This window comes from Pleurodeles waltl, chromosome 7 (assembly GCF_031143425.1).
Source record: "Pleurodeles waltl isolate 20211129_DDA chromosome 7, aPleWal1.hap1.20221129, whole genome shotgun sequence".
Classification (NCBI taxonomy): Eukaryota; Metazoa; Chordata; class Amphibia; order Caudata; family Salamandridae; genus Pleurodeles; species Pleurodeles waltl.
The window spans coordinates 170,045,288-170,054,881 of NC_090446.1; positions in this window are offsets into that span (position 1 = coordinate 170,045,288).

Below are 9,594 nucleotides of genomic sequence, written 5' to 3' on the forward strand. Positions count from 1 at the left end.
GTCACCTTGCTCTCCGGTCACGCAGTGTCTTTTTCGACCGGAATGACCGACAAGCTTCACAATCTTCCTCTCGATGTTCGGGAGAGAGACAAAGATTTCATACCATGTGTTGATCGGTTTAAGGGAATTTCGTGTGGCATTGAGGACAGTAACGGAATGGAGTCCGATCCATCAGGGTATGGCATGGTAGCCTGAACAGGCCCGAGTAGGGCGCGAGCGACCAAAAGGGCGTTTTCTTGTTTCCGACTGTACTATCGGCTCGATTACAGATGAAAACGCGATCGAAACAATAGAATAAAGTTAGTATAAAGTTTCCGAATCAAAAGTCTTGGAGCAAGAGGAAACACGTCCGAACCGGACAGTGGAAAGAAAACAATCTAACAAAGGAGTCGATGCCCATGTGCACTATGACCGAGAGGAGGAGTCACTCGATCCTGTGACTCGAAAAAAAGACTTCTTCGAAGAAAAACAACTTGTAACACTCCGGTGCCCAACACTAGATGGCGGACTAATGCATTACATGTGTATCTGCAGCTACACATGCTGTGCACTGTTTCTGCCATCTAGTGTTGGGCTCGGAGTGTTACAAGTTGTTTTTCTTCTAAGAAGTCTTTTCGAGTCACGGGACCGAGTGACTCCTCCCTTTCGGCTCCATTGCGCATGGGCATCGACTCCATCTTAGATTGTTTTCCCGCATAGGGTGAGGTAGGAGTGGTAGAATGAGAATAGTAAAGATGTCCATGCAGTGGAATAGATATGTATGTACATAGTTTGCTCTAAAGGAATGTTTATTTACATATATACAATTTCTAATTGCAACTTAAACGGCTACAGGCTCCAGGGGAGGTGGGAGGGCGCATGTGAATCTGCAGCGGAACATGCCACGAACAGATGTACACTGGGTAAGTGACATTTTCTGTTCGATGGCATGTGTAGCTGCAGATACACATGCTGTGCATAGACTACAAAGCAGTAATCCTCCCAAAAGTGGTGGTCAGCCTGTAGGAGTTGAAGTTGTTTGAAATAATGTTCTTAGTACAGCCTGTCCTACTGTGGCTTGTTGTGTTGCTAACACATCTACACAGTAGTGTTTGGTAAACGTATGCGGTGTGGACCAAGTGGCTGCCTTACAAATCTCTGTCATTGGTATGTTACCTAGAAAGGCCATTGTTGCCCCTTTCTTTCTAGTGGAGTGTGCCTTTGGTGTAATGAGTAGTTCTCTTTTAGCTTTTAGGTAACAAGTCTGTATGCATTTAACTATCCATCTGGCTATACCTTGTTTGGATATAGGGTTACCAGCATGGTGTTTCTGGAATGCGACGAACAATTGTTTAGTTTTATGAAATGGTTTTGTTCTGTCTATATAGTACATTAGAGCTCTTTTTATGTCTAATGTATGCAGTGCTCTTTCTACTACTGAGTCTGGCTGTGGGAAGAAGACTGGAAGTTCCACTGCTTGTTTAAATGAAACAGTGAAATGACCTTTGGTAAAAATGTTGGCTTTGTGCAGAGAACCACTTTATGTTTATGTACTTGTATAAAGGGTTCCTCAATAGTGAAAGCCTGTATTTCGCTAACTCTTCGTAGTGAAGTGATAGCCACTAGAAATGCCACTTTCCAAGTTAAGAATTGGATTTGACAAGAATGCATGGGTTCAAAAGGTGGGCCCATGAGTCGTGTAAGTACAATATTAAGATTCCACAAGGGTACTGGTGGTGTTCTAGGTGGTATGATCCGCTTTAGTCCTTCCATGAAGGCTTTAATGACTGGTATTGTAAAGAGTGATTTTGCGTGTTTAATCTGCAAGTAAGCAGAAATTGCAGTGAGATGAATTTTAATGGAAGAAAAAGCGAGATTTGCTTTTTGTAGGTGTAGTAAGTAACCCACAATTTCTTGTATGGAGGCATCTAGCGGTGTGATTTTGTTTGCTTGGCAGTAGAAAACAAACCTTTTCCATTTATTAGCATAGCAATGCCTGGTGGTAGGTTTTCTTGCATGTTTAATGACTTCCATACACTCATTTGGAAGATTTAAATAGCCAAACTCTAAGACTTCAGGAGCCAGATTGCTAGGTTGAGCGTTGTTGGATTGGGGTGCCTGATCTGTTGTTTGTGTTGTGTTAACAGATCTGGTCTGTTTGGAAGTTTGATGTGAGGTACTACAGAGAGGTCCAACAGTGTGGTGTACCACGGTTGGCGTATCCACGTTGGTGCTATGAGTATTAGTTTGAGTTTGTTTTGACTCAGTTTGTTGACTAAAAAAGGAATGAGTGGGAGAGGGGGAAAAGCGTAAGCAAATAATCTCTGACCAATTGATCCATAGAGCATTGCCCTTGGACTGAGGGTGTGGGTACCTGGACGTGAAGTTTTGGCATTTTGCATTTTGTTTTGTGGCGAACAGATCTATGTCTGGGATCCCCCACTGGTGAAAGTATTCTTGTATTATCTGGGGATGTATTTCCCACTTGTGAGTTTGCTGGTGATCTCGACTGAGATTGTCCGCTAATTGATTGTGAATGCCTGGAATATATTGCGCTATTAGGCGAATGTTGTTGTGAATTGCCCAATGCCAAATCTTTTGTGCTATGAGGCATAGTTTTGATGAGTGTGTTCCCCCTTGTTTGTTTAGGTAGTACATTGTTGTCATATTGTCTGTTTTGACAAGAATGTGTTTGTGAGCTAGAAGAGGTTGAAATGCTTTTAGTGCTAGGAAGACTGCTAGCAGCTCTAAGTGATTTATGTGTAGTTGCTTCTGTTGACTGTCCCATTGCCCTTGTATATTGTGATTTTTGAGATGTGCTCCCCACCCAATCATTGATGCATCTGTTGTGAGGATGGCGTGAGGCACAGGGTCTTGAAAAGGCCGCCCTTTGTTTAAATTTACAGGGTTCCACCATTGAAGCGAATAGTGTGTTTGGCGGTCTATCAACACTAGATCTTGGAGTTGACCCTATGCTTGCGTCCATTGTTTTGCAAAGCACTGATGTAAGGGCCGCATGTGTAGCCGCGCGTATGGGACAATTGCGATGCATGATGCCATCATGCCTAGGAGTTTCATGACAAATCTGACTGTGTAGTGCTGATTTGGTTGTATGTTTGGTACCATGGTTTGGAATGATTGTACCCTTTGTGGGCTTGGAGTGGCAATTGCTCTTCGAGTGTTGAGTGTTGCTCCCAAGTATTATTGTAGTTGGGATGGTTGTAAGTGTGATTTTTGGTACTTTATAGAGAACCCTAGTGTGTGTAGGGTATCTATTACGTGCTGTGTGTGATTTTGACACCGCTGTTGAGTGTTGGCTTTTATCAGCCAATCGTCGAGATATGGGAATACGTGCATGTGTTGTCTCCTTATATGGGCTGCCACTACTGCGAAGCATTTTGTAAATACTCTGGGGGCTGTTGTTATCCCGAAGGGTAATACTTTGAATTAGTAATGTTTTCCCTGTATGACAAACCTGAGTTATTTTCTGTGAGATGGATGAATGGGTATATGAAAATACGCATCTTTTAGATCCAGTGTTGACATGTATTCTCCGTGTTTTAGTAAGGGGACTACATCTTGTAGTGTGACCATGTGGAAGTGTTCTGATTTGATGAATAGGTTGAGAGTCCTGAGATCTAAAATTGGTCTTAGTGTTTTGTCCTTTTTGGGAATAAGGAAATATAGGGAAAAAAACCCTGTTCCTTTTTGTTGGTGAGGTACTAGTTCTATGGCTTGTTTTGTTAATAGTGCCTGAACTTCTGTTTGTAACATTTCTAGATGTTGCGCCGACAGTTTGTGCGCTCTTGGGGGAATATCTGGAGGAAAACGTGTGAATTCTTTACAGTAACCATGGTGGATAATTGATAGGACCCATGTGTCTGTGGTTATGTCTGACCAATGTTTGTGGTAAAATCTCAGTCTTCCTCCCACAGGTGATGTGTGTTGGGGGAGGGTGACGGGCAAGTCACTGTTTGTTATTAGTGGCCTGCTTAGCGGGCTGAAATTTTCCCCTTGACCTTGGGAATTGTTCCCTGAAGAACCCGCGAAACCCCCCTCTCTGATATTGGGATTGGTAGGTGGGTTTTGCTTGAGAGGTGGATGCCTCTGAAGGCTGTTGTCTGAAACCTCCCCTATATTGCGGTTTCCTGAATGTCCCTCTATATTGGGACGAGTAGAGCGTGCCCATGGCTTTGGCCGTGTCAGTGTCCTCCTTCATCTTCTCGATGGCTGTGTCCACTTGTGGTCCAAACAGTTGTTGTTGATTAAATGGCATGCTAAGAACTGCCTGTTGTATCTCGGGTTTGAACCCTGAGGAGCTTAGCCAAGGGTGTCGTCTAATTGTGTCTGCCGTGTTCACTGTTCTTGCGGCAGTGTCAGCGGAATCTAATGCCGAACGTATCTGATTGTTCGATATTGCCTGTCCCTCCTCTACCACTTGCTGAGCCCGTTTTTGGTATTCCTAGGGGAGATGTTGGATGATATCGCTCATCTTGTCCCAATAAGCTCGGTCATAACGTGCGAGGAGGGCTTGAGAATTAGCAATGCGCCACTGATTGGCAGCCTGTGACGCTACCCTTTTTCCTGCTGCGTCGAACTTCTGACTCTCCTTATCTGGAGGTGGTGCATCTCCTGATGACTGTGAGTTGGCTCTTTTCCTTGCAGCTCCAACCACTACAGAGTCCGGGGGCAATTGTTGTGTGATAAACACTGGGTCCAACGGTGGTGGCTTATACTTCTTTTCCACCCGCGGCGTGATGGCTCTCCCTTTCCGATGCTCTTGAAAAACTTGTTGGGCATGTTTAAGCATGCCTGGGAGCATAGGCAGGCTTTGGTAGGAAGCATGCGTGGAGGCCAAGGTATTGAAGAGGAAATCGTCCTCCAATGGCTCTGAGTGCATGCTTACATTATGGAATGCAGCAGCCCTGGCCAAGACTTGGGAGTATGAGGTGCTATCCTCAGGTGGAGAGGGTTTTGAAGGGTAGCACTCAGGGCTGTTGTCCGACACAGGGGGATCGTAGAGGTCCCGAGGGTCTGCATCGTCTTGCGCCTGCACAGTGTGTGTGGGTGACTGTGCAGTGGGCGTGGCAGTATGTGACACTGTCCTTTGTGGTGAATGTGGAGGAGAAAGTTCTGGCGAAAAATGGCAAGTTGGTGATTTTTCCCTGGCCACTTTAGCTTTTGGCTGTTCAGTCTGAGATTGTTCCTGGAAAGCCAGCTTTCTTTTGAATTTGAGAGGAGGGGCAGTTTGGATCTTCCCAGTAACCTTATGGATCTGTATCCTTGCCTGCGTTTGATCAAACTCCTCCATCTGAAGTTCCTCCTCAAATCTGTGCCTCTCTTTGAGCTGCTTAGAGAGCCCATGTTCCTCGGTGAACGAGGCTTTTTTTCGGCTCCGAAGCCGTTTTTTCCGGCACCGAAATGCCCATGCTGATGGAAGGCCTCGGCTCTGAAAGGCTCTTTCGAGGCTTTGTCGACTCGACAAGTCGGTGTTGAGGTTTTTCGATGACGGGTTCTCAGCTTGAGTCCAAAGACTTTGGCACGATTTTGGCCTTTTTTTTAGTGCCGAAGGTGTTGCTTGGTCACCGCTTTGTTTTTTATGGGTCGAGCCACGGCCTTCCGGCAGTGGCGTCCCTGAGGCCTTATGCTTCTTAGGTTGACTGTGGGGTTGGGTGGGGGCAGGGGTACTCACATGTTGGCCTGCTGTAAGCGGTCGGTCTGCGTCGGAATCGTCCGAGTCCGATCCTTGGATGGAGATAGCCATCTCCTCCTCTTCGATGTCGAGGTGTTCCGAACTTTTCGATGCCATCTGCATCTGCCTCGCCCTCCAATCCCTCAAGGTCTTCTTTGATCAAAAGGACTTGCAGGCCTCGCAAGTACCTTCCCTGTGCTCCGGTGAAAGACACAGATTACAGACCCGATGCTGGTCTGTATAGGGATACTTAGGCCCGTATTTATACTTTTTGACGCTAAACTGCGCTAACGCAGTTTAGCGTCAAAAAATTTTGCGCCGGCTAACGCCATTCTGAAGCACCATGCGGGCGCCGTATTTATTGAATGGCGTTAGCCGGCGCAAGCAGACCGCCGCTGCCTGGTGTGCATGGAAAAAAACCACGTACACCAGGCAGCGCCGGCGTAGGGAAAAATGGCGTTAGGGCGTCTTAAAAATGGCGCAAGTCAGGTTGACGCAAAAAAAACGCCTTAACCCGATTTGCGCCATTTTAAACGACGCCCAGACGCCATTTACATGACTCCTGTCTTAGTAAAGACAGGAGTCATGCCCCCTTGCCCAATGGCCATGCCCAGGGGACTTCTGTCCCCTGGGCATGGTCATTGGGCATTGTGGCATGTAGGGGGGCAAAAATCAGGCCCCCCTATGCCAAAAAAAAATAAAAAAAAATTAAAAATGTATACTTACCTGAACTTACCTGAATGTCCCTGGGATGGGTCCCTCCATCCTTGGTTGTCCTCCTGGGGTGGGCAAGGGTTGCAGGGGGGGTCCCTGGGGGCATGGGAGGGCAGCTGTGGGCTCATTTTGAGCCCACAGGTCCCTTAACGCCTGCCCTGACCCAGGCGTTAAAAAGTGGCGCAAATGCGGGGTTTTCTGCCCCGCCAACTCCCGGGCGTGATTTTTGCCCGGGAGTATAAATACGACGCATTTGCGGCGCAGTCATTTTTTTGGACGGGAACGCCTACCTTGCATCTCATTAACGCAAGGAAGGCGTTCACGCTAAAAAATGACGCTCTTTACTCATACTTTGGCGCTAGACGCGTCTAGCGCCAAAGTATAAATATGGCGTTAGTTTTGCGCCGAATTTGCGTCGAAAAAAACGACGCTAATTCGGCGCAAACGGAGTATAAATATGCCCCTTAGCGTGGCACTTCGGGCAGAAACGGAAAGGGGTCCGGTCCATTAGGCTTCGACGACGTCTATGGTTGGGCCGACCAGGCCTCGGCTAGACGCGGAAGCCCCGAAGGGCCACCGCAGCTGTGTCTCGTCGGTGTCGATGCAAGATGTTTCCCGATCGCAAACAATACCAACGCTTTTCGAGGATTTTTTGTCTTTTTCCGATTCGAATTACGGAGCGAAGAGGAACAGGTCCGAATCCGATGGCGGAAAGAAAACAATCTAAGATGGAGTCGATGCCCATGTCCAATGGAGCCGAAAGGGAGGAGTCAATCGGTCTTGTGACTCGAAAAGACTTCTTCGAAGAAAAACAACATGTAACACTCCGAGCCCAACACTAGATGGCAGGAACAGTGCACAGCATGTGTATCTGCAGCTACACATGCCATCGAACATATATATATATATGTAGAGCGATCACTTTTGTCAACGCGTATGTGGTTTCCCTGGGGGCTGCAATCGGACCCCAGGAAAACCACACCAACATATAAAAGTGATCTATTTGCCACCATTTCTCTTGCAGTTGCAGCTTCCGTCTTCAAAGCAATGCACATACTTCGATACGTTTCAACTGTAGCTTTTAGACAGCAATATAAAAGTCAAGTAACTCTTGTGATTATGTTTCTGCTAGAAAAGGATCTGACTTTTGTCTAGTGGCAGTTTTGATGCCATAAAGTAGTGCAGCAGGTTTATATGCCTACTGCAAGGATCAAAACTGCAATATATGTAAATAGCTGACTAGATTAGTAAAGCCAGCCATTACCTGTGCTATAATACAAATGAAATGTATGTGCAAGGGAGGCTATGGAGAGATGAAATGCTTTTTTGCTGGGTGGTAGTGAGGGAATCGGAGGAGGAGGTAATGGGAGTGGGAGAACCAATAATGATTGTTGGGCTGGGCGATAGAGGCGCTAAAGACTGTGACGATTGGTATGTGACAAGGTGAAGTAATAGTGTGTCTTATGTTTTTTTGAGTGTCTTCAGAGAAAAAGCTGATTGGGGGAAGAAGCAAAGGTAAGGTGACCTCTACTGTTGCATGTATCACACACACACCCACCAGCAATTATGTGACTGTCTACGTAGGCTAGTGTTTTAGAGATGACTGCTGCTCAAGCCCTGACTCGGGTTAAAGAGGACAGCTCTGACGTAGGATCAGTGACTGAGACAGCCGATACTGAGACAGCATCTGAGGGATAGGACAATGGCGCAAACTCTGGGAGTGATTTTTCAGTCGGAGGAGTTCCATTTCATAACTCCTCTTCCAGTGATTATGAGGGAGGTGATGAAGACAGTTCTTCTGTCCCTTTGCAAGCGGGACAATAGCGAGTTAGCCCAACCCAGAGAGCAGGTGCATGCAGCGGCAAGCACAGAGAGTGTGCTCTCTTGGGAGCTCCCCAATTTAGTTCAGCCCCAAATTCCACCACCCAAATCGTATTGTGGAGACATCAAAATTATCTATCACAAAACAACCTGGTTTTGTAAGGCAGGCACCTGCGCTTTTGGTCCTGGGCTCGGCGGCCACATAAGGAAACCTACCAAACCCAGACATTTCTGGAAACTAGACATCCGGGGGGGTCCACAGAGGTGTGATTTGTGGGGATTCCCCAAAGGTTTCTTACCCACAATACCCTGCAAAGCTGAAATGTTGAATAAAAACTCAATTTTTTCTTGCATTTCTGTCTCACAAACTACAGGAATATGCTGGTATCCACAAAATTCCTACCACCCAGTGTTTACCCACCTGTCCTGATAAAAACTCAACCCAACTTCAGTGCCTGTACCTAGTGCCTGCGTCAGGACTGGATCACCCCAGGGTCAACAGCTGCCCTCATGTAAGGACCAACATTGACCGTTGTGTGATCTATTCCCGACATGGGCAATAGGCCTACCCACACAAGTGAGGTACCATTTTTATCTGGAGACTTGGGGGAATGCTGGGTGGAAGGAAATTTGTGGCTCCTCTCAGACTCCAGAATTTTCTGTCACCAAAATGTGAGGAAAAAGTGTTTTTGTTTACCAAATATTAAGGCTTGCAAAGGATTCTGGGAAACAGAACCTGGGGAGAGCCTCACAAGTCACCCCATCCTGGATTCCCCTAGGTGTCTAGTTTTCAGAAATGCACAGGTTTGGTAGGTTTCCCTAGGTGCTGGCTGAGCTAGAGGCTGGCTGAGCTAGAGGCCAAAGACCACAACTAGGCACTTTCCAAAAACTTTGTGTTTACTGTCACGAGCAGTAGGCTTACCCACACAAGTGAGGTACCATTTCTATTGGGAGACTTGGGGGCATGCAGAATGGAGGTTAGGGGTTATTGCCCCTTGTCTTTCTCTACATTTTTAAAATTCCAAATATAAGACAGTGTGTAAAAAAAGAAGTTTATTTGAGAAATGCCCTGTAATTCACATGCTAGTATGGGGACCCCGGAATTCAGAGATGTGCAAATAACCAGTGCTTCCCAACACCTTATCTTGTGCCCATTTTGGAAATATAGAGGTTTCCCTGATACATATTTGTCAGTCTTTATATTTCACCAAATGAATTGCTGTATACCCGGTATACAATGAAAACGCATTGTAAGGTGCAGCTCATTTATTGGCTCTGGGTACCTAGGGTTCTTGATGAACCTACAAGCCATATATATCCACGCAACCAGAAGAGTCCAGCAGATGTAACGGTATATTGCTTTAAAAAATCTGCCATAGCTGGAAAAA